The sequence below is a fragment of the Talpa occidentalis genome, unplaced genomic scaffold (assembly GCF_014898055.3).
Source record: "Talpa occidentalis isolate TD23 unplaced genomic scaffold, MPIMG_talOcc4v2.1 talOcc4.9, whole genome shotgun sequence".
Classification (NCBI taxonomy): Eukaryota; Metazoa; Chordata; class Mammalia; order Eulipotyphla; family Talpidae; genus Talpa; species Talpa occidentalis.
In genome coordinates this window covers 97,039,852-97,063,004 of record NW_023605305.1, presented here as the reverse complement: position 1 = coordinate 97,063,004, position 23,153 = coordinate 97,039,852, and the positions used below count along the sequence as shown (strand labels likewise).

Below are 23,153 nucleotides of genomic sequence, written 5' to 3'. Positions count from 1 at the left end.
GCACCTCTGGCCTATAGCCCAGTTCTTGTATGCATAAATAAAATAAATCTTTAAAAAAAAAAATTGAAAGAAATAGAGAAGACAATGGTTATCTCCCCAGCATCGATCCATTCTTCTTCATCTGGTAACTTCCCTAAACTTTACATTGCTCTCCAGGTCTCTGCCCCCCACAGCCCAGAGTGAATTTGGAAATTCACTCCCTGTGGCCCAGGAGTTGAGCATGTGCCTCAGGCCCAAAACGAATCAGCATAAGCCTGTGTCCAGCCCAGTTAGTAACCCATAGATGTGACCTTGACCCAATCAAAAGAGTAGAGGTGAAGAAACTGTTTAACAGGGAATTCTGGGAAAGATCATTCTCATTTTCTTACTCTTGTATATGTATAGTGGCTAATGTGACCTGGGTAATAGCTTCAGGCATTCACCACAGTAAAGCAGCTGACCTGAGAACAGTTAGGACACAGAAGTCAGAGTTAAGAAAATCCCAGAGGAACAGACCCAAAGTCCAGATCAAACCATTACCTTTGGTGGCATAAGCATCATAGCTAACAGCCAAAACAAAAGGAGACAATGGTCAACCCACCTTGTGACCGCATGTGAAATGACTTATTCCAGCAATCCCACTCTAAATTTAGCCTCCTTTTTTTTTTATAGACCAAATCAACATTTTTTGTGAGTCACTGAGAAACAAGTTCCTAAATCATAAAAAAAAGATACTTCCAGAAAACTAAAAATAGTAAAACATATTGAATTAGAAATGAAAGGTGCAGATGTTAAGACAGGCTCAGGAGGATAAATTCTAAGGTAATTTAGGGGAAGGAAATGACAGACGTTCTAAACCTCCAGCATAGTAAATTGTTCCTTGATTCTCTCTTAATGAAAATATTGCACATTCTCTTTTCTTTTCTATAATATAGTTGATGGATTTTCTTGTCCTTTTTTTTTTTTGCATTTACTTTTTGCATAGATTTGGTATTTTTGTTTTTAATAAAAGTGGAGGTGTTTCTGAGAATTTCTATTGCAACAGCAGGGCTTGAACTTCAGGTCAGCTGAAAGGAAAAGTGTGTGCTGTTTCCATGGAAACCATAGCAGTATAATGTCAGGTACTAAGAGACATCAAGAATGAAGGGATAAAATCTCTGCATCATTTTAATAAACACGTCCTACTTACCATTATTTAACCACAGTCTTAGTATATATGCTCTGTCTCTTAATAGCCACTCTTCATAAATTTCTTTTGACCATATATAACCTTTCTAAGTTGGTCTTGATTATGCTGCTAAGTCAATAAAGATAAAAAGAATGCCCTTCATTAGAGTTTTATAAATGCCTTATTATTCTGAAAACTCATTAGACATACACATACACACACACACATACACACACATTAATTAGAATATAATGCTGTAAGGATTCAATAATACTGGTTAACTTAAATCCACAAAGACAAACAGATAAAATAAATAGGGTTTATATTTGGTCCTTAGTTCTTCACCTTATATTACAGGCTCTATTCTGGGTTATTTGCAGTAGACAAAAAATTTAAAGTGTGTTTACCCAAATCCCCCTTTCTTAGTGATGCCTCTCCCTCAAGTTTGTGCTCTCTAAGTGTTATGTCATAGTGGGGGAGGGAGAGAGAAGTCACACAGATAACTACCTCCAATCCTACCAGAGCCCAGGAAGCAAGTCAAACACTTAACCAGACCTGCCTTGGGGAGATTAACAGCAGATCTCAGAGGCAGCCTGGGGAAGCCCTGTCTGTCAATTCTTTGTACCTTCCTGAGCTTCATTCTCCCACCTTCCCTCATCCCTCATTCTCAACAGTTCCCTCAAGATCTTGTCTACATACATCTATAAATAATCAAGAGGGACAGTTGAGAGAAGAGAAGAAGGGAACCAAGGAGGGAAAGGAAGAAGAATAGGAAGGAAGGAAAGAAAAAGAGAAAGCTACAGGGAGCACAGGTAAGACAAAGATAGGGAGTCCAGGTAATGCCACAAATCAACTTGAGGGACAAAGGAGTCAGGGTTTTTCTTTCTTTTTTTTTTTTTTTTTAAGATTTATTTGTTTATGCACACAGGAACTGGGATACAGGCCACAGGTGTGGGGGCTGAGAGGAGACACCAGAGACAGAGTGGGGAACAGAACAGGCACATCGACTGAAATACACTGCTGAAGGGAGCAGCGGGCGAGTCTGGAGAGGTCTTCTGCACCATGTGGGTAGCTCCCTGGCCGGGGATCAAACTTGTGCTGCAGTGGCTGCAGATAGCTTCATAGGCTGCATCTTAACCCCTTGCACCACCAGGAAGGCCCAGCGTCAGGGTTTTTCAGTTCCATCCAGGACCCTGGAAGTGTTACTGATTGAAAGGAATGATTAGTGTGTGTCGCTGCACAAAATCCCTTTGTCTTCCAGCCTCAGTTAAGTGAAATTGTGCCAAGTTCCAAATAAACTGAAATAATACTCCATTAGGACCAGTGAAAGGAACTCAAAAAGTAAAGTCTCCTGTACTGCGGCCTAAGACATTATATACACCAAAAGGTAAAGAGCTTTTCTGTCTTGCAGGTGACAATTAGATTACAAAGTACAAACTCCTGCTAGTCAGTGATATCACAGAGGACTAAGCACCACAACCCACAACTGGTGAGGCTGACATCAGGCTTTGAGATAACCAGTGAACCACGGAATAAGGGTTGGTGTGACAGAAGAGAGCAGGGAGCAGAGGAGGCCCCGTGGCAGCAACCAAGGCAATAATGGTTCCTCAGTATTTATGAGAACTCCCCACAGATGCCTGAACCAGAGAAGAAGGTCATGTGGAGCTGCCCTTGATCAACAAGTCCATGATTAAGTAAATCTCATGAGGCAATGACTAATATTTGGACGCCCTTTTCTCAAATGTATCCCTCCTGCTGGATTCTGCTGTAACTCAGAAAAATAGAGTGTAGGCCCATCCCCAAACTGTCATCAAGTCCAAAGAAACCAAAATACTGAGACACAATCCTTCCCCAGCACGTCATTATCAAGAGACTAACAGGGAATTCCTTGGCATATCTAGTCTCTCTCTCTCTCTCTCTCTCTCTCTCTCTCTCTCTCTCTCTCTCTCTCTTTCCTTCATACACACACACACACACACACACACACACCACTCATTTGAAATTTAAGTACTCAAGATTTTAAATACATATCTGGCATAAAAATACCCAAACAACTGGGCCTTTCCTGCAGACAACATCCCAGAAGATGACATGAAATCTTATAAAATAATTTCACAATTTTTAAGAGACAACATTTTATATAATCATTTAATTCTGTATAAAATTTTCATCTACATGAATTAAATGCATTTTTGAGCTTATCAATTTTGTGAACCTTGAATCCTGACACCAGTTAAGTCAACCCATTCAGAGAATTTGGAATAGACAAATAGCTTTTGAATATGTTTCCCTCTCTACCCCACATGAAGATCTTCTGTGAAGCAGAAGGGCAACCACAGCCTATGCAGTCAACATTCCTTAATTGAAGGAAGAAAAAGCATTCCAGAATACACAGGGCCAATTAGTTAACTGTAACAATTTGATTTTTAAAATGCCAAGACTTCATTAGAGTTGACTATCTCAGTGGCTGTTTCTGATGTATCATATTCTCAAATTTCATCTCCCTCAGACCAAATAGCATAGATTCAAGTATAAACATTACAAGTTCAAGGAGTGTACTATGGGAGAATATGTGCAAGTCCTTTTGACCACAACCCCAGAGAATCTGGGCAGGATGGGAAAAGTTTCCTGATCTTCATGAACTTCAGGGAACAGGAAGAGTAGGAATTAAATGTATCCTCTAAAATTTTAAATGAACCACTGAAACCATTTGAACAGGCTTTCTTGAGGCATGCACTACATGTTTGCCACAGGCCTTTAGTCTAACTCTGCTCACATATTATTATTAGCCTAGCCTTTGAAATTATTTACTCAGCCATGAGAAAATCAGAAAATCCAGCTCCAGGCCTGTAAAATAATTTGCTCAAGATCACAGAGTGATTGAATTAACAAGACATGTGTTTGTGGGGACAAGGCTGGAGATGGGGACAAGAACTCTCTGAGTCTCCCTCTAGCCCACAGATGATGTGAGCAAGCTAGCATTGAAGCAAATGAGTCACAGCCACTTTATAATAAAGATCACCTTTCTTTCAATGTCCAGTTGTATGTACTTTATCCCCCTCCAAGATCTCAAAAGAATTTCCCTTAATATTTATATTCTTAACATATACCTCAAAACTCCGCCAGCCTCTACCCATTATCAAGTTCCAAAGTTGCTTCCACATATTTAGGTGCTTGTTACAGCAGCACTCTACATCCTAATACCAAAATCTGTCTTAGTTTGGGTTGCTATTACAAAACACTACAAACTGACTGACTGACATAATACACATTTCTTCTCATTTATTTATGGAAAGTCCCAGAGCAAAGTGTCAAGAGATTCAGTCCCCTGGTGAGAGCCCTCTTCCTGGCTTGCAGATGGCTGACTAGCTTCTTACCGTGTCTTTGCATGATGAAGAGAGTAAATCTCTCTGTTGTGTCTTATTATAAGGACACCAATTCCATCTTGAGGCCCTGCATGAATGACTTCATAGAAATTGAATTACATCTCAAATGTCTCATCTCCAAACATCATCACACAGGAGGAAAGGATGTCAGCATATGAATTTGGTATGAATGCAATGGGCGGGGGGAATATATTTATGTTAATAGCAATAGAATGAAGGGAGGAAGAGAAATACTTCCTTCTTTGGTAGAGAACTTGGTTCAAATGTTTTCTAATGTAATGAAATTGGTTATTTAATTGAGATTTGTAAGTAAAGGGTTGAAGGACCAGTTTGCATCCACATGACTGCTGATAGTAAAATGCGAGAAGAGAGAAATGAATTAAAATTGGAATTGTTAAGTCAAAAGGAATTAGAGTTTGAAGATTTGGAAACTTCTCAGCCTGTGCATTTGAAGGAAAAGGAGAGAGAATGAGCATGAAAAGAACACCAACAGCACAGCTCAATAAAGGAAAGGGGATTATACCAGCAAAGACACTGCCAGTTTGAACTAAGAGGAACTGATAAAGCAGGACAGAAGGATGGATAGATGTGAAACTTCTTGGATTCTATAGGACAGAACAATAAAGCTATTCTGGTGTGAATATGCACTATATTTTATAAAAAGGACAAATGAGCCTGAAGGCTATTGAGAGAGCATTGCTTCTAATATCACAGATCCAGGGAGTAGGGTTGGTTCCTCCTTAGTTTCAAAGGATAGGGCTGCTTCTACCATTTCTGAGATAAGAATTCTCCCCATCTACTGCCTTAAGGGTGGTGCCCTGCTGGATTGAAGGACATGGCTGCCCCAAAGGCATGGGAGTGAAGCGGCCACCACAATGAGTTTGGATAGCAGGAGAGCAAGCCAAAGGAGAATATTCTAGAGCCTTAAGATCCAATGAAATTTGTTTTGCTAGGTTTTGTATTGCTTGAGATCCATTATCCCTTTCTTTTTTCCAGTTTCCTCCCTTTTGGAATGGGAATGGAATTCCAAAAATGAATGCCTGTCCCAGCATTGTATATCAGAAAGCATATTTTTTCTGATTTCATAAGTTCACAAGTGGAGAGGGATTTTGATCAGAATGAATCATACCACATTTCTCACTCATATCTGTTTTAGATGATATTTAGATGAGACTTTGGACTTTAGATTTTAGAGTCGATGGTGTGTTCCAACTTTTGGGGCTATTGAGATAGAATGAATATATATTGCATGTGAGGAGATGACTTTGGGTAAGTGGTGACAGAATGCTGTGAATTGAGTTGTTTTAAACTAAGACATCTACCATTCCACCTTTAAAACTCCAAGCCAAGTCATACTCACATTCCAGAGTTTGCACAGACCCAAACCAGTCTATCACACTGAGAATCTAGCAAAAATTCTGTTGGAGATTTTTGGGTTCTCATTTTTTTAAAGGAGTATTTTTAATTTCATTGTGAATATGTCCATTCACCTCTGAACCTTTATTTTGTATTGAAATAGATGGAGGCTCAGTGTAATCTTATTTTTTTAATAAATTTTATTTTTATATTCCCCATACAATTGCAACCTCCTTATTTTGACCCCAATTCCTCCCCTCTCCGCCCCCCACCCCCCATAGAGTGTCTCTGGTTCATAGTTTTTTGTTGATTTTGATTTTCACTTTCTTATAGTTATTCATTTTCCTGGTCCCTTATTTAAGTTTTCTAGATTCCTGCTATGAGTGAGACCACCCGGTATTTTTCTTTTTCTTTCTGGCTTATTTCGCTGAGCATGATCCCTTCCAGTGCCATCCATGTTGCTGCAAATTGCATGTGTTTATCTTTTTTGAATGCTGAGTAATATTCCCTGGTGTATATGTACCACATCTTCTTGATCCAGTCATCTATTTTTTGGGCATTTGGGTTGTTTCCAAAGCTTAGCTATTGTAAATAGTGCTGCTATAAACATAGGGGTGCAGGTACCCTTTGGAATTACTGTTTCTGTGTCATTTGGGTAAATACCTAGGAGTGGAATTGCTGGATCATGTGGAAGCTCTATGGTTAGTAGGTCAAGAAATCTCCACACAGCTCTCCATAGTGTTTTGACCAGTTTGCACTACCACCAGCAGTGCAGGAGAGTTCCTTTTTCTCCACATCCTCGCCAACATTTGTTGTTGCTAGTTTTTTTAATATGTGCCATTCTCACTGGTGTAAGATGGTATCTCACGGTAGTTTTGATTTGCATTTCCCTGATTACAAGTGATGTTGAACATTTTTTCATATACCTGTTGGCCATTTGCATTTCCTCTTCAGAGAAGTTTCTTTTTAACTCTTCTGCCCATTTTTTGACAGGATTATTTTCTTTGTTGTTGTTGAGTCTCATCAGCTCTTTGAAGATTTTTGTGATATGGTCAACTAATCTTTGACAAAGGAGCAAAGACTTTGCATTAGAGCAAAGAAAGTTTGTTCAATAAATGGTGCTGGGAAAACTGGGTTGCTACATGCAAAAGAATGAAGCTTGACCACTACCTCACACCATACACAAAAATCAACTCAAAATGGATTAAAGAACTAGACAAAATTCCTGAAACCATAAAATACATAGAAGGAAATATAGACGAAACACTATGTGATATGCACATCAAAAACATCTTTACAGACACATCACCCAAAGCAGTGATAGTGAAGGCAAAGATAAACAGCTGGGACTACATCAAATTAAAGAGGTTCTGCATAGCAAAAGAGACAATAACAAAAACAAAGAGAAACCCCACTGACTGGGAGAACATTTTTGCACACAACACTAATGATAAAGGACTAAGATCTTATTTTTAACCATGGTCATCTGTTTATTTTTACAACTCAGTTTTTTACCCAAAATATAGGAAATATTCTGGATCATATATCATCTTATATATTTTTAAACTAAAGATGAATAAATTGGTTTAAAAGAAATTTTATGATAAGTACATCTGGAATGGAATCTGTACTTCTGACCTTTGAAATATGAATCCAAAATTTGGCCTATCAGACCTATTATTTCTTTTTCTCCGTGGGCTTGTCCACACACTGAAATCGGTTCTCAGATTGCTCTTTCAGAGAGTTCTCTAAGGTCAACAAAACCTGAAATTACAAATAAAAAATTAATTTAAGAAATCAAATAACAAGTATTCCTAGGGTCAGGACAGAGTCTCCTTTGGTAGCCAGGTCTTTATTCAGGGCAAATGGCATGCAAAGCAGCCTCTCTTTAGCATTCATTCAGGGGTGAGTGTGTGTGTGTGTGTTTGTGTGTGTGTGTGTGTGCGTGCACACACACGAGAGAGAGAGAGAGAGAGAGAGAGAGAGAGAGAGAGAGAGAGAGAGAGAGATATTAAATTGAAAGACATGGGAAGATTTCAATTTACTTGAAAATTGCACTATCACTAAGGTACTCTTTAGAATAAGATGGGATTTGCATCATTGTAAGAAGAGTGTAAGGGAAGTACTTGTAATACCAGAGAACGGAAAACCAGAATGCTACAGACCTTTATTTTCAGTCTAATGGTACAAATTCTGTACTACTTTGAGCTGTGGCTGGCATTTCTCACCTCAGCAATCAAGCTTCCTTCAAAAGAAATACTTCACCTTATTTTAGTGTTCTGCGAGATGTTCCTCTAAGAAATGATTCAAAAATTAAAACTTAAATGAAGACAGGGTCAAGCAACAAGAGTCTTTAAGATGAAAAAAAAAAAAAATCACTGCTCATGATTGGAGACCCTCCTTCACAATGGCTCCCTCGGCTGGAAGTTGGCTGGAGCCTCCTCTTCTCAAGTCATAACTCACCTTACTGGCACATATTTTCAGTGAAGAGTGTGTCTTTACTTTCACTGCATGCCATTATTGATGAAAACTGAAGAGACAAGTAAATCTCACCCTTCTTAAAGCAACCCAGGAATCCTTGATAACCTGTTTTAAATAGGTGAAGTAACATATATAGGACATATATTCACTTTTATGGAATGGAATGCTTAAAGATCATCATATGGGACATCACTGAAAATGAAATGTAAAATTATTTTTAGGAGAATTTTTTTTATAATTGTGAGTCACAACTAAGAAAAGTCTATAAGGAGTGGATGGAAAGGATGGGTAGAAACAATGAACAGAGTCTCATCAGGACCCAGGCCTCTGCAGAAGCCAGCAAGTCACTGACGCAGTATCTCTGCTGCCCTCAACCATTACATTGAGTTGAATCTCATGCAAGAGAGAAGGCTCAAGTTTGGTAGTCATGTTTACAGTTTGGTAATGAAGATTTACAGTATTTAAGATTATAAGTCAATTTCCTTTGCAACACCAACTAAACATCAGATTCCTAACAACACTGTCTTTCAAATGTTCAAAGCCTATATTATTGGTTCTAGCATTGCTCTTAGTTTGTTGTCCCTTTTTTCCTTGTAATTTTAAATTAGTGATTTTTTAAAGATTTAGGAAAGAGTTAGCACATGGCTTTAACATTAGAACCATCAGGATTCAGGTCCTGGTCCTGTCATGTATTAGCTATGTGATCTTGGCAGCAATATTTCCCTCTCTAAGTTTTGAGTGTACTTATCTGAAAAGATGATTGCTAATAAGATCATTCTTAAGAATATTAAATCCCGGGCCTCCCTGGGGGTTCAAGGGGTTAAGCACAGCACTGTGAAGCTATCTGCAGCCTCTACAGCACTAGTTTGATCCCCGGCCTGCCAGGGAGCTACCCACGTGGTGCAGCAGACCTCTCCTGTCTCTCCTGCTGCTTCCCTCAGCAGTGTATTTCAGTCAGTCTGCCTGTTCTGTTCCCCACTCTGTCTCTGGTGAATCCTTTCACCCCTTGCACTTCTGGCCTGTACCCCAGTTCTTGTTTGCATAAATAATAAATCATTAAAAAAATATTAAATCCCAATTGGTAGGTGTTATTTCCCAGAAATTTCTCTTCTAAAGAAAAGAGAAATTGCCTCTTGCTCTGTCAACTCTGTAATGTTGGTACTACCCAAGCTTCAATCTAGAGTTCATTCAGTGCAAGCTCTACATCAGTGTAGACTCCTGACTGGGGAATGGTGATTAAAATGCACTTAATTTTGGTCACCCATTGTCCCTTCAAATTTCCTGCATCACCAATTCTTCCCCTGCCATTGGATGATTATCCCAGCTATTCTCTACACTGAGTTAACAAAAAGTCCCAAAGTATCTTGAATAGACAATCTCAATCATGTTTGTAATTTAAATACCAATATTGCCTACTAGTCAATGCTCCAAATTCAATGCAGTGTGACAGTTTCTTACTGCTCTTACCTGAGACTTGGTACAGGCTGAAAGCTAAAGGAGGCCATCGCGAGACTTGTCTCTATTTCTACGACTGAAGTTTGCACTCCTCTTCCCTTACCTGGCTAACCAGGTCTGAACAAGGGGCAGCAAAGAAGCATGAAAAAAGAACCCTCAGCAGACTGGCACTATACACTGGATATAGTGATGGGCTCATTGGTAGAGTTTAATTTAGACAGATATTTAGAGTCCCCAACAGACATTTGCATCCCATGTCCATGTCCCAAACCAAACTCATTACTTTGACTCCAACATGTGCACCGTTAGCAATTTTCCCTTCTTATGACAATCCACCAATGTGGTAAATTCAGAGTAATTCCTCTCTTCTGTCTCCCCTTCATCTCCTATCAAATTTGTCACCACCTTCTATTAAGTACATTTACTGGCATCCTCTCCAAAGTGCAGGCAGCTTCACCATCACTGCTCTTTTTAGGCTCTCTTTTTTCTAGGTCACCCTCATGAAATCATAGCTGGTCACCCATCACTTCCCAGAATACCAGAAAGGTGCTCTCTATTTCATTTTAATACCTCACTCTTTAAAAACTTAACTGGCCATGCTGTGTTCATGTTTTAAAACCTCCCAAATTACCCCTCTGCCAAAGGGGCCATCCAGATTTTTATCTTCCTAGCAAGACCTCACTTTACGTTCCTACCTGCTTTCCACTTTGTTCATCTCCTTGTAGCCTGATTCTCAAGAAACCTCCAATAACCACACTCTCCTCAATTTTACAAGGTTTTTTAAGCTTTTGTGTATTAATATACAGACTTTTCCCTTGCCTCTATACTTGGAAAGCTGTTACAATCTCCTCCAGAAAAATTTCTCATCTTTCCTCAACAAGCCATGTTGGAGTTTCTGTTTATGTCTTTCTCCTCCAATAGATGATGGGGTTCTTGATTTGGAGACCAATAAAGAATTTCAGGAAAACTTGATAAATAAGTGAAAGTATCTATGACCTGAACAATTAGAAATCAAGGAAGATGAGAGAATATACAGGATGAGGAGGGTGGATGGTCTTTAAATATGAATTTCCTCCTATGATAAACAGAATATTTGTTCAATTATGAGTTCTTTTTCACAAAGAACTCGCCATTCCAAATTCTCAATTAGAATTTGATTTTGAAAATATTTCTGCTTAAAACTTTTGGGTGAAAGGTAGAATATTCTAAATTTTCCCCTCTAATTTTGGGGAAATTAATGAGGAATTGTACCCATTGCTTTATAAACAAATGTGCTCACTATGACCCTATAGTATAAGATCTTGGAGAACAAAGACTGTATTTCATTCACACTGGACTCTACATAAGGCGCCTGGTTCATTGGAGAATTAACTCATAGATACTATATTCATTTTCCAATTTAGATCTCCAAGATACATAAAATTTAGATCTCTAAGATACATAAGATAAAATCTAAGAATAAGAAAAAAAATATGAAAGAAATGGACAATCGTTGAATGCACAGATCAGAATAGGTTAGTTGTAAATAAGCAGAGTTAATAAGTTCTCTATCTCCTCGGGGTTCTTCAAAGAGTGTGTGTGGAGGAAGCTGGAAGAGGAAGAGGGGAGTGGCAGTGATGGGGAGAGTGTGCAATGTCATTTTCACATTGTAAATTACTAAACAGGAAGTGAAAAGGACATCCCTCTGGGTGGCAGAATGGCTTTCCCAAATACTACGATTTCCTGTCCTTTATAATACCCATGCTTTGTAGCATATTCCCCTCATATGTCTTCCTATAACTCCTCCAAGCATGCTGAATCTTCTAGCAACGTGGTACTCAAGAGGTTAACGTGATGGGCAAAGTAGTCTTGGCTCTTCCCACGAGGGCATCCTGGCGTTGTTCAGCTAATGTTCTACATTCTGCTAATATGAGTGACAAGTGTGGAATTTCCCAATGCCCAGAAAGGAAAAGAATATCATCAAACTTTTCCAACATTTCCCAATTCTCTCTCCCCCCTCCCTGTCTCTATCATTGTATAAATGATCTCATTTTTTACAGAAGTACGACAAACACAATAGCATCATTTTGCAGCAGCACTAGAGCACATTTTTTAAATGTGTTTCATTTCAAAGCCACTCTAATTTAAGTCTTTTGGAGTCTTTATTCTCCTTCTCTCCAGAAGCAGCTTCTGTTTCTGAACGCCACCGGGAGAGCTGAGGAATGTGGATAGCATCTGCCAGGGACAAGATGCTGCCTCCCAAGTCTTTAGTGATTCACAGGTTGAAAATGTACTTGATTGTATGGCTGTGCATTTATACCAGGAATTCATAAATGGGAATTTGCAACTTTCAAATGGTTAGCAGTTAATATCACTGCATTTCTAATATAGTCATAAATGCCAACACCGCAGTGTCTACCCTATCAATTTTGATAGGTACCATTCAGACCTTTTTGTGTTAATGTTTCCTTTTATCTGAATATAAGAAGTAAACACCATTTTGCTTACTTTTACTTTTCCCAAAATCTATCTTCAATAAATCCTTCAGTTTCAAATGTGTATTTTCAGACTACTTTAAATTACCCTGAAATATTTCTCATCTAATAGGCATACTTACTTGGCAGAACATAATTTTATATTGGTTTTGTGTGCGATCTGATCAAGCTAACAACTCTGAGTGAAATGCTACATAGGAGTTGTTTATGATTGTCCCTATGACCAAAAATCTACTACACTGTCTAAAGTAGCATAAGGATTATAGCTCTAATTGCTGGTTTCTGTTTTTAAAATATCTCAGGGCAGAAGGACAAGCTGACCTAATCAGGAGGTCATTTGAATAGATTTTATACTGCAAGGCACAGTTAATGCCTGGTTGACATTCCAACCCAGGAAAATTTTTTCATCTGTGATTAATGGACTTGACATCCATTTTCCTACTGCGTTTGCTAAACATGTAGTTCAGGATTTATTGTTAAATGCCACTGAGATCATAAGAACCTAAACTCTTATGACTGTGAAAATATTGTGCCAGAGGCCAAAGTTTCTCCAAAGAGTTTGAATCTTACTAAGAAGCATAAAATGATTTGTAAGCTTAGTCCCTTGAATATCACAATTTCTCCAATATGAGAAGCCATTTTGAATGGAAAATTGATTGCATGAGTTAGTAATAAAGTAAACCCATAGTTTGGTGATGAGATTTTAAATACATTTTAAAAGAGGGACAGAACAAGGAAAGAATGAGATAGAGGAAGAGGCTCTCCCTCTAGTTTCATAAATGGATGACTTCTTTTTGTTCTTCATGTGTACAATATTCTAGTAGTCAGATGTGATGTGTGAAAACCCAAATATCATTCTCATTTCACTGATTTAAAGGATCTAAAATTTTGCAGGTATAAACATGAGACATATTCATGTCTGGTTAATCTGTCAGTATCAGGACATAATGTTAGATCCTTGAAATGTTCTATATTCCTTGCTAGTCATTAAATGGTGTCCTGTCTCACAGACAAAAGCATCTACAACTCATAATTCTAAAGAGTACATATGATAGGGCAATTGAGCTCTTGTGGGTATATTATCTGGGTATGAACCCTGTTCTATCTGACCTTCGGAGTCATTTAACCCATCTGTAAAACAGGTATAATTAGAATGGTTTCTTCATAGGGTTGTTGCAAATGCTAAAAAGAACAATGCAGAAAGGGCTTACTATCTCACAAAGAATAAAATCTCAACAAGTATTAGCTAGTATTTTTATCAGGTAACCAAAATAGTCCATCGCTTTTAAAAAGTGAATAGCACTTCTGTTCACAAGCCACATCAGACCTAAATATGATTTACTAAATCTGTCCCTTAATACAAGCAACAAATGACTGTGTGACATGCATATAAAAACAAATTCTTTGTGGGTTGAGAAAAATGGCGATCCTCACATCCTTGGAAGAGGAAAGTGACAGTTCTAACATTTATGTTCATTTGCTCTACTTTATAAGGAGACGGATGACCTGGATGAAGCCTAAATACTAGTTAGCAGTGATGCTAAGAACAATGGACCAACACACGAAGCTGAGTCCAGGTGATTGTTTTATTATGAAAGGAAATCAACTAGTACTAAATTAAACTACCAAGAGTAAGTTACAGGTGTCACTACATGAATGTGTTGACTGACTGGGTCTCTGATGTGAAATGAAACATGTGAAATTTAAACCTACTTTTGGAACAATGTACAATTTTCATTAACTTGTGAATTTTAATGCTTTTGTGAAAGCACAACGTCTTACTTAGGGCATATAAATGATTAGTTTCAAAATGAGACATGTAAACACAATGTGGCTTCATTAATTGTTCATTATTCCTGCCTGCTGCAAACATTAGCTTGTGACCAGGCTCGGGCTGCAGCGCACAGAACATGCACATTACATTAGTCCGTCTCTTTTCTTCTGTCCTGAGCTAAGAGAGTCCAGCATGGGCACCATTAGCAATTCCTAATGGAGACTCTAATTCCTACTTAGAAGCAAACAGTAAGAAATTAAATCAATTCAATCTAAAAACATACAGTGGCAATGCCATTTCACAAGGGATGCTGTTTAAACAGTTAACTCTGAGTGAACTCTTCCTGTTCTTTGATTGGGAAGCATTTCAGACCTTAATTACTGTGTTCTGTGAGTCTGTGACAGATCGTCCCTTTTTTACAGGCTTTTTGCCAGGATAAAGCAGGCTTTTTCTTTTTCTTTTAAGAAGACTACACTTAATGAGAGCTGGAGTAATTAACTCTTTGTGGGTTTGATCTTGTTTCACCAGTAAATTTTGATTCTGGCAGGAATAGTCTGCTTCTGTTGTCTTTGTGTTCATCTTAAAAAAAAAAAAAAGGGAACAGAAATGTAATATCTGTATCAAAGATAAAACTTCAGGATTATTTTTAAGTAAAGCAAACAAAATTATTAATTTTTTCTGAAGAAATAACAAATGGAAACAGTTCCTCAGCAGCAGCAGAAAAGAGCACAGTGAAATACGGGTTTTCCAAGCTAGCCACAAGACTACAGACAATTCTCGAATCTTCCCCAAATTTCTGTTACTTCATGTATATGTTGAGTACCATCTAACTCCAAGAGCTGCTATGACCATGCCTGGCATACATCAGGCACTCAATAATTGTGAGCCAATTTTTCCTGTCCTCCCCATGTTTGAGCCAAAAATAGGAGGCTCTGCATTTTAATTCTTTGTCTCTATTGTAGTCCATGGCAGAATTGCTGTCAATCTGAAGAGCTTTCAAACCAGTAGCATTCCACTGCCATCCTGCTCCTCAGAGAGTGTCCTTCTAGGTGACACTGTCTGTTCATAGATCTAAGAAGAAGAGATGACAGACCTGACTTAAAACAGGGAAGGCTGGAATATGAAAGGTGATACTGAATGATATAGAATGCTAGGAGTTGCAGAGAAAAAAAGATTAACTCTTCATTAGTGAAACCCAAATAAAAATTGATCACATTAGGCTCACGATGACAAAGAATAATTCAATCAGCAGCATCATTCAAGATAAAACATAAAGTTTCTCCCTGAAAGTAAGAAGAAGGTGAGAAAAATTCATAGAGATAAGAATGGCCCTGTTGCTATGTCCGTTTAATTTTTTTATATCACTGTAGATTTTGTAAAGTTGATGTATGATCATTAAAAGAAAGGAAAAAACCAAACAATAAGGAAAAGAACAACAAACGATAAAATTATCAAAAACCTGCCATCCCCAATAGTCACGGGTAACAACTACACCACTAATTTAGGCATCTCTTTTCTCATATATGCTGTAGTAAGATCAGTTAAGCTTAAATTAACTAAATAAAAGGTTAAATTTTCACCAAGATTAATACAACACTGTGAAAATGCTGAGAGACTGTGCAGTTATATATTTTAAATTATAATTTTAGATGGAATCCATTCTGTCCTATGACAAAGCATGAAATTGGCACACTTAAACTTCTCTTTCTCAGCATTTTGCTATTTATATATATTACTGTGGTTCATAATATTCCATTATTAAGGCACATTTCAAAATTTAATTCTATATTTAGATTAAATGCTCATCACAAATATTTTTTATTATATTTTCATCATTTGGAAAGTTTTTACATTTATCTATCTCTAGGTTAGCAAGATTTTGCTATTCAGTTAATCTTGGACTATTTGTTTGCATTGGGTTTCCCAAAAGGGTCAAGTAGGCTGTTTTGTTTCTTTTATATGCCCAGAGTAAAGTCTCTTATCACCTTGGTATGAGAAGTAGAAGTCAACCAAGGTCCTGTGAGCCTCAGGTGGTTCATTACCATTACTTAAAGAATGTAGATTGGTTTGTGTTGAGGTGGTGAGGATCCTGAAGGGTAGGAGCACCTTCTGCTGTCCTTGCCCAAGTCCTTCACCTTCCCTCATGGAAGAAGACATCCCAGAAACATGTAGTTTGGAGGGCCACATCTAGTTGTAGGCTTATCAGTGTGCATATCCTTTCTATCTAAGAATTTTATCTTGACTCTCAGAATAAGGATGAGGCAACCCCCTCTCCTTGTCTGTCATGTTAAGTGTCTTCCTCTTTCTCCTTGATCTCCCAGGTTCCTTAAGGCAGGGTAGATAACTTGATCTGCTTCATTATTATTATTCTGAGGGGTATGATGTAGTTTCCTTTGTATCCTGACATTTGTTTTATAAGTTCTGTATTCCCAAAATTCTTACACACTAGTATTTATTTGTTGTTTATGTGAAAATTATCAGTGTACACATATCCCTAATGCAACAGATAATGTTAAGGGGAAAGGATTATATAGGGGCTGCCCTGTAACAATACTACTTTCTCTCATCAAGTACATAAAGGGAAATCTAATATAAACCTGATATTTTCCTCTTGGTATATGACTTGAGTTCTGTCTTGATGCTCATTTATTTTTTAACCCTCGGGTTTAGTAAATTCACTAGTATATATATTGGCATGGATGACAATATTTTTCTGTTATATGAAATGAGGTGACATGCCAGTTCCAATCTCTATATTAGAAAGAATTTTTCCATCATATTTCTAAAATCAGAATTAATAATGAAATTGTATATAATCATCAAGAGAATATGAGATAATGCCCAAGAGATATCCAATATACCATGAAAATACTAACAAAAGAAAGATAACAAGTGAAATTAATACCAGATAAAGCAGACTTAAATAAGGAAACTATTAAGGATAAAGAGAGACACTTTGTGATGTAACAAGGTCAATACCCAGGAAAATAAAATAATTCCATAATATATAACAACAAACAAAACCTGAAAGAATGAAAAGAACTAGATAATTTCATGGTCATAGTAGATATTAGCACAACTTTCAACACCTGATTGAACAAATAAATATTAAGGTTCACAGAAACATAGAAGATTTGAACAGCATGATTAACAAACTAGACCTTTTTGACATGTGTAGTACACTGCTCACAATAATTACAGAATTTATATCTTTTTAATGCAAAATGAACATTTACAAAATTGAATACATACTTAGCTGCAATGAACCGTCCAACATTTGAGTAAAATATAACATTTCAAGGGATTTGAAATATAATATGAACTCTGACCATAGCAGAATTAATGTAAAAATCAATAACAAAAAGATAAATAGAAATTCTCAGATACTAGAAGTTATGTGACATGATTCTCAAATATCCATATGTGAAAAAAGTCACAAAGGAAATTTTAAAATATTTTTGAGTGAGGGAAACAAAAATATCAAAACTTGTGATTTGCAGCAGAAGAAATGCATAAAAAGATGTGTTTAGCATTAAAATACATAAATACTAGAGAAGAAACTATAAAATGTTAAATGACTAATGTATTCATTTTTAAAAAAAATCATATATATAAAGAAATTAGAAGGACAATCAATTAAAGATAAAAGAGGAAATTAATGAGATAGAAAATTCACAAATAATTGAGAAAGTCAATAAAGCCAAAAATTGATGTTCTAAAAAAGTTAAAATAAATGCCTTGTCTAACTGTTCAAGTTGAACAAGAAAGCAAACACTGCCAAATTCAAAGAGGAAAAAGAGCATCACTACAGGTACTGCAAACATTTCAAAAAGAAGATATTATGAGGAATGTATAGAAATAAATTTGAAAAATCAGAAGAGATTTTCCTTGAAAACATATAGCTTATTAAAGTGAAGAAAAATACACAATCTGTATACTTCTCTATGTATAAAACAAATTGAATCATTTAATTACAAAAAATAAAATCTTATCTGAAAGAAAATGACAGGACAAAATGGTAAATCCCACCAATTAATAAACACAGAACAGTAATCTTACCCCTCTTCTGTGAGAGAATGGGACGAGAGACCACATCACAAAGTGATTTTACTTTGACCAAAAAATATTGTTAACAGAAGTTGACAAGGATGTTCCAATAAAGAAGCAAAGGGGGAAGGAGGACCCAATGGACTGTGGTAGATGGTAGATCATGGTGGGTGTGGTAATGTAACAGGTTGGTCCCCAGGAAAAAGGGAGGTTCCAGGTTCCCTGCTCCACCCAAAGTAGGGTGCAGCTAAAGAGAAGAGAAGAAGCTGGAGAAGAGACTGGAAAGGAAGGAAGCAGGATGGAGAGCCAGAAGGAGACCTGGAGGAGGCACATGGAACAGAGAGACATGTGAAGTGAAGAAGCTGCATTTGCTTCTTAGTCATGGACTGGTTGAAACAGATGTGGGTGAGAGACCATGGGGAGGATAACAATGGCGGTTTTGGTCTTGATTTTGATTTTGTTCTTTTCCTCCCAGACTTGTCTGGTTGTTTCTGATCCTTTTCTGTGGGTCCCCACTAAAGGATACTTTAGACTGTGGCAGGCTTTCAGGCCTTGCTCTGGGCCAATCCCGTTTGCATGGACTTTTACCCATTTGGGACGGGTAAATTTGGGTGCTTGATTTAGAAACTATATTCTTTGTCTTTCCTGTATTGTTTACTAATTGTATTAAAGTTCCTTCCCATTAAAGTCTTATACGTTTTGTGTTCATGCAGTGGATGGGAGAAACTATTTAGAGCAGGCAGGTTTGCCGGATCTGGGCTGCCCCTCTCCCTGTCCTGTAACAGTAACATACTGCTGAAGAGAAATGAACCTATCTCTCTAAATCATAAACAGTATCGTAAACAATATTAGCTCAATCAAAAAATGATACAACTTTAAAAAACAAATTTAAAAATCATGCCATAAACTTTTAAATAAAGATTATAGGCACAAAATACTAAATAAATCCAGACCTCCCTGGTAGCACAAGGGGTTAAGACGCAGAACTGTGAAACTATCTGCTGCCTCTGCAATGTGAGCTCGATCCCCAACCAGGGAGGTGACCCACATGGTGCAGCAGACCTCTCCTGTCTCGCCCGCTGCTCCTCTCAGCAGTGTATTTCAGTCACTTTGCCTGTTCTGTTCCCCACTCTGTCTCTGGTGAATCCTCCCACCCCCTGCACTTCTGGCCTATACCCCAGTTCTTATATGCATAAATAAATAAATCTTTAAAAAAAATACTAAACAAACCCAACAAAGCACTCACATAATATATTAAGAATCTCTAACATTCCACAGAAATATGGACACATGTATTGACCCACTTATTGTTGCAACAAATTGCTACAATATTAGTGACTATAAATGACACAAACTTATTATCTTATAGTTGCATAGTTTACTTTTAATAAAATTTCATTGAGGTAACATTGACTTATATAAGTTTCAGTTAGATCATAATGTGACACTTCCATACACTATATTCTCATTGCCAGCAAAATCCTAGTTTCCCTCCCTCACCACTCAATTGACCCTGTTTACCCTTTTCATCCCCTCAACCCCCTTCCCTTCTGGTAATCTCCAATCTGTTCTCTGTATATACTGCATAGTTTACAAGTTGGAAATGGGTTTCACTGGGCTGAAATCAATGTGTTCGCAGGACTGTGCTCCTTCTGGAGGTTCTAGGGCACAATCCATTTCCTTGCCTTTTCCAGCTTCTAAGATTTGCCAGCATTCTTTGGCTCATGGCCCTATTCTTCCATCATCAAAGCCAACAATATGGATCCAAGTACTTCTCACGCTGCCATCTCTGATTCTGCCAAATCTCCCCTCCACTCACTGGACTCACCTACCAAATCCAGGATAATCTTCTCCTTTAAAAGCTAACTGATTAGCAAACTTATTCCATCTGCAGCCTTAATTCCCTTTGTGATGTAACCTAACATATTCACAAGTTCCAAGATTTAGGGCATAAATATCTTTGGGGAGACATTTTTTCTATTTATTACAAAACACATGCAAACAAGGACAGAGAAATGCCAAATAGCCAATAAACCTGTGAAAAAGTATTCATTAGTCATTAGGGAAATGTAAATTAAATTCACAATGATAGACCACAAGACCCCACAATAATGGCTAATATTAAAAAGCCTGGTGAGGATGAATAACAGGAATTCTTACATAGTTTGGTGAGATTTTAAATTAATAGGACCCTTTGGAAGACTAGCAGTATATACTCAGGTGTAAAATATTAATAACCCAACAGCCAGCAATTTCACCCCTTGTTATATACCCAATAGAGCTGCATATATATATATATATATATATATATATGCCCCAAAAGACATATATAAGCCTATCTCAATTTATTGAACTTTGCCTTATTGCATTTCACAAATATTGTGTTTTTTATAAGTTGAAGGTTTGTCAACCCTGCTTTGAACAAGTCTAATGGCATCATTTTTCCATCAGTATGTCCTTTTTTCATTTTTTAGCAAAAAATATTTTTAATTATGGTATTACACCATTCTTTAGAAATAATGTTATTGCATACTTTATACTGTAGTATAGGATAAACACAATTTTTATCTACACTGGGAGGCCAAAAAAAATCATTTGTGTATCATTTTATTGCAATATTTGCTTTATTGCATTGATCTGGAACCAAATTTGCAATATCTCCACTATATGTTCACAGCAGTAATAAGTTCAATAACCACAAACTAGAAATAACCCAAATACTTAAATAAAGAGAAATTAATAAAAGAATAAATTGTAATTATTCATATAATGGACTATTAGCAGAAAAGATGGACAAAATTTTACTACACAGAAAAGCCTGGATAAATCTCACCAACAAAATGCTGAGTCAGAGATGTCAGCACAAAAAGGCACATTTTGGATTCTATTGACATTCATATAAAGTTCAATAGCAGGCAAAACTAATCGATTATAAAAGAAATCAGAGTAAAGATCACTTTTGGACATAGTATACTTGAAAGTGGTCATGAGTGAGATATGGAGGTACTTGTAATGTTCAAATTTGTATATGTGACATTTTTGCAATTTTCTATTTATATTTCAATTAAAATTTAATGTTACTGAAGTGTTGATGTAAGTAGTGTTAAAAAAAAACCAAACTTGAGACATTATTTAGCCTTCAGGGATATATGAAAATGGACTCAGGGTTACAGCAGGCCATCGACCGAGACAAACAGCAAAGTAGATGGACACTTCCTGTCAGAAGAGCAAAATACCAAAAGGCAAGAGGTTAAAATGAATTAAAATTTATCCATTCTGGTATCAAATGAAAATGTTACAGATTCCAGAGACTACTCTTACATTTGGACTTTTTCATTGACCTAAAAGTAGTCATTTGAAATTAGTTAAACAACATTCTATTCAACCTTTTAAAATGAAAGTTTTTGCTTTTTTATGAGAAATTGGCATTTTCATCATCCAGGAGGTGCACAACCTCCCTGACACAGTGATTCTCCAATGAAACCATTTCAATTGTTTTAAAAAAGAATGCACTTACCAAGAGTCCAGCCGCGATCTGCAGACAGAAAGAACAGCAGCAACGTGTGCCCATAGGGGAAAAGAAAAGGAACATTTCAAACAGCAAGACCAGGAATCAAAAGCATTATAATGAAAATTCCCATCGTGACACAACTAAACCTGCTTTTCACAGCATCATGCATGAATACAGATAACAATAATAGTAAATAATATTTATTTTTATATGGTGCTTTCTGTTCCAAAGCACTTTTGTATTGATAGACATTACTAGAAAATCAGGATCTTTGGAATGAGATCCATCTTGGGTCAAGTTCCCATGGGGTCCCTTATAGGTTATCAAACTTTGGACAAATTTCTGTTTGTTTGTTTTTTTAGATTTTATTTCATTTATACAAGAACTGGGGTGCAGGCCAGAAGTGCAAGGGGTGAAAGGATTCACCACAGACAGAGTGGGGAGCAAAACAGGCAGATGGACCGAAAGCACTGCTGAGGGGAGCAGCGGGCAAGATGGGAGAGGTCTGCCGCGCCATGTGGAATCTCCCTGGATGGCTGGGATCGAACCTGCACTGTAAAGGCTGTGAACAGCATCACAGTGCTGCTCTCAACTCGCTGCACCACCGGGGAGGCCCCTGGACAAATTTCTTAACTGAGCTTCAGTTACCTTGTGTGTATCGGGGAGTGAGAACAGGCTGCAAGGGTTTTAGCAAGGATAGACAGGTAATATATGTCAGTTCCTGGTACACAGTATGACAGAAATAACAGTTTAAAGCCGCTGGCACATAGTAGGCATGTGATAAATGATAGCACTCGCTATGATGGTCTCATTTGACAATAGATTGTCTTATTGTAACAACAAATGAGGGCAGAGATTATAAGGTGTGTTTATAAAATGTCTACCCCATAGTAGGCATGCAGTTTAGTCAATGAATAATGAATTCATAAACGGAAAGATGAAAGGAAATAAGGTAGGATTCACTGTCCTAGGTCTGAGTGAGAAACATGAAGGCTCAGGTGTATTTGAGGCCAGTTTTTCTTACTCCAAACCCAGTGCTCTTTCCTCGATTCCAGCAGAGCTAATGACAATATTTACTTGCCTTGCTCTGGATGTTGGCATTTTATCTTCATTTCATATGTACGATTTGTTCTAAGTTAAGAAATGTCTGGACTCCGCTCAGGAAGAAATTCAGCAAACAAGTTTCACGTTTATGCTGATAGCATGTGATATTTTAAATATATCTAAACTATGATAAAATGTGGAAGCACTGAACTTATATAGTACGTATGTTTTATACAAAATAAAAATATCACCACAGAAAGTATTGAACAAATAAATCCTCCCTGGGTTTCTTTCTTGAAGCTATTGCCTTAGAAAATTAAACATAGCCAGATAAATGTCTTTCCCAAAGGCATTATGGTAATTCCAAAGTAGCATGGTAGGTCATTTTACTGAGGTTTAGAGTTTCTTCAAATAGCTAACATCTGGGCTGTCCACGCACCTTGCCTTTACTGATGGAAATGTGTTCCTCGTGGTCAGC

The 23,153-nt window shown here is 37.2% G+C and overlaps 2 long non-coding RNA genes across 2 annotated transcripts in view; one reads left to right on the top strand and one right to left on the bottom strand.

The window, feature by feature from the left end:
• The first annotated feature begins 1,679 nt into the window (after positions 1-1,679).
• LOC129145186 (uncharacterized) overlaps positions 1,680-23,153 on the top strand; it is a 42,133-nt gene continuing 20,659 nt past the window's right edge. Inside the window, exons 1-2 of the long non-coding RNA XR_008550378.1 lie at positions 1,680-1,959; positions 13,794-13,876. This is a non-coding gene — a long non-coding RNA (uncharacterized LOC129145186). The remainder of the gene's footprint in view (positions 1,960-13,793; positions 13,877-23,153) is intronic.
• LOC119236010 (uncharacterized) lies at positions 8,374-10,905 on the bottom strand. The gene is made up of 3 exons (XR_005122966.1): positions 10,521-10,905; positions 9,838-9,942; positions 8,374-8,475 (listed from the first exon to the last, which is right to left on the bottom strand). It is a non-coding gene; the product is annotated as an uncharacterized LOC119236010 (long non-coding RNA).